Source organism: Adiantum capillus-veneris, chromosome 5, assembly GCF_014529385.1.
Source record: "Adiantum capillus-veneris isolate H3 chromosome 5, ASM1452938v2, whole genome shotgun sequence".
Classification (NCBI taxonomy): domain Eukaryota; kingdom Viridiplantae; phylum Streptophyta; class Polypodiopsida; order Polypodiales; family Pteridaceae; genus Adiantum; species Adiantum capillus-veneris.
Genome location: NC_140935.1, coordinates 135,790,159 through 135,792,754, shown reverse-complemented (window position 1 = coordinate 135,792,754; position 2,596 = coordinate 135,790,159). Strand labels below are relative to the sequence as shown.

General features: G+C 40.2%; 1 pseudogene; it reads left to right on the top strand.

Annotated features, from left to right (window-relative positions):
* Positions 1-1,807: 1,807 nt before the first annotated feature.
* Positions 1,808-2,250, top strand: LOC147458150 (putative ribonuclease P/MRP protein subunit POP5 pseudogene; annotated as a pseudogene).
* Positions 2,251-2,596: the final 346 nt, after the last annotated feature.

Here is a 2,596-nt window from a genome sequence, read left to right as displayed (position 1 = left end):
TGTGCCTTAAAGGGACAACATTTCCAAAAAGGAAATGTACAATACATTAGCAAAAGACCCTATTTTAGTTCTTATCTAATAGCTTCAACCCAAGGTCAACAGTCTGCTTCTCCACAAGGGGACACCACTTGAATAGCCAATGTAACTCATTGCATGTTTACATTCTTCGACTTGCAAAGTTGTCCCTACTCTTGACCATATCAAATATATAAGATCATTGCTATCATGCACGATATCATTGAGCCAAGCTACTACAAAGTTTCTTCAAGGCACGAATGTTTTGGGATTTCTAAATCTACTTGAGATAGAAATATCTGACTATTTGAGTGTACCCATTTGTAGATTTTGGCGACATGACCTTGCAATGAAGGGTAGTCTTTGAGAAGATGCAAGGGATCCTCCAAAGCTACTTTGCACCCAGAGTAAGTGTTTGTGTCAATACCTTTGTCAAGAATCTTACTCCTAATAGGGATAAAACCCCACAACAAATACCAAGTGATTATCGTCATTGACCTTGGCCATTTTACTTCCCAAATGTTGTTTATACCTTTTAGCCACTTCTCTTTTGACCAGTTCACCCTCCACAATTTGATAGGGGGGATGAGCAAGTCCACCTTATACATTCCACAAAACTTCAAACTATTGATCAATAGCCTTTCCTTTATATAAAAGCTATATTGCAAGAGCATATTGAGTAAACATATAATCGTTGTCAGCTTGTGAGAGATTAATGTGAACCAATCTTATCCTCATAGTAGGGAAAAGCGCTAGAAACCTACTTTTCTATTGAGATCAAAGCCAATTTTCTTATCATCCTACATAAGAATTTTCTCCCAATCATGCTTATCATGTGCAAGTAATCTTGTTTGGTTCACTTGGTTGCTCTCACTTGGTGTTTGTGTTTAATTTGTGTTTGGCCCTGTGTGTCAGAAAGTGTGGCTAATGGATCTTCATATGTATTTTGTCCAGATGTGTTATTGTTGGCAAGGTGCTTGGTATTCTCGATTCACAAACTTAGCAATGGGTGATCCTGTTGATGATCAAGTTGTCTCTCATTCATCCAATGTTTTGTGCCGTCTAGAATTGCTTGCCACCAGCTGCAAGTGCGTAAGGAACATAAAAGAATTTTTACAATCATTAAAGGAATAAACTAGGGCAAGGCGCACGTAGTCCCAAGGGTAGACATTCTATGTGCCTGTAATTGCAAGAAAATAGAACGGATATGTTAAAAATATAGTTTAATTTGTAGAAATTGGAGTGCTTTTATTTGATGAAAAATACCCACGTTGGTGGACAAGCACGCAATCCTCGTCCACGATGTGATGAAAAATACATGCGCAGACGGACTACATGCGCGTTCACCAATGTGGGTATTTTTCATCAAATAAAAGCACCCCAATTTCTATGAATTAAGCTATATTTTTAACATATTCGTTCTATTTTCTTGCAAAATCTAAGTCACAATTTCATTTTTGCTCCCCTCTGAGGTAACTAATTTCTTGAATTTTCAAACAGCTCAAGGTTAAGCTGAGAGATCTTTTCCCCATCCTACGCCACCTTGTGACACAAGAAATACTAAAAATTAATTTTCATATCTTGAGCTCCCTATCCATCTGCACACGCATGCACACGGACGGATTGCATGCTCATGAACGAGAGAGAGAGAGAGAGAGAGAGAGAGAGAGAGAGAGAGAGAGAGAGAGAGAGAGAGAGAGAGAGAGAGAGAGAGAGAGAGAGAGAGAGAGAGAGAGAGAGAGAGAGAGAATGATGCAGCAATGCGAGGCAGTCGTGTGTAGCTCGTGAGAAGATGGTGGCGTTGAAAAATCGATACCTCATGATGGAGGTGTTTTGCGAGGGAGAGGTCCCTATTCTCTCGCAGTCTTCCATCGCCAACGCCATCAAAGATAGCATTCTCCACAACTTTGGAGAGTTGGGCCTCGCTGCTTCTCTTCCATCTCTTCAAGTGAAGTATGTAAATCGAGTGACCAAATTATGCTTGATCAAGTGTAGCCGTGTAGAATATGAGAAGATATGGTGTGCGATTACATTTATCACGAGCATTAACAACTGTCCTCTATTTCTTAACCTACTTGATTTAAGCGGAAATATTAGTTGCTGTAAGCTTGCAGCTTTGGAGTACGACAAGGCTAAATTGAACTACTGAATCTTAAAGCAGGGAAGAATCAACCGTCTCCCAAGCTCCTGAACGCTACCACTAACCTAGAAAAAATTTTGCAAAAAGAAATGTGATCAAAATTTTCTGAAACTTCTAAGGGAAGTAAGGCTCGTCCTTGATCCAGTTTTTCCAGCCAAGTGCTCTCTCTTGAAGTAGCTTGTTTGAATCGTGTCGGGAAAGGTATTGCATTGCTTGATAAAGTCATTTTGGTGGGGTTGTGTGAGTGCATGTGTGCGTTGTTGAGGAGTACCTGTGAGGAATCTCTTGCATTTCTGAGTGGGTGATTATATGTGTAGCATCATCCTTGGTGGTAGTCTGTACTGTGTGTGTAGTAGAATCTCATACCTTCATACCTAATGTGAGCTGGAGTCTGCTTTGTCATTGGGATGTAACACTCCTCATCGGTGTATTGTGGGAAGG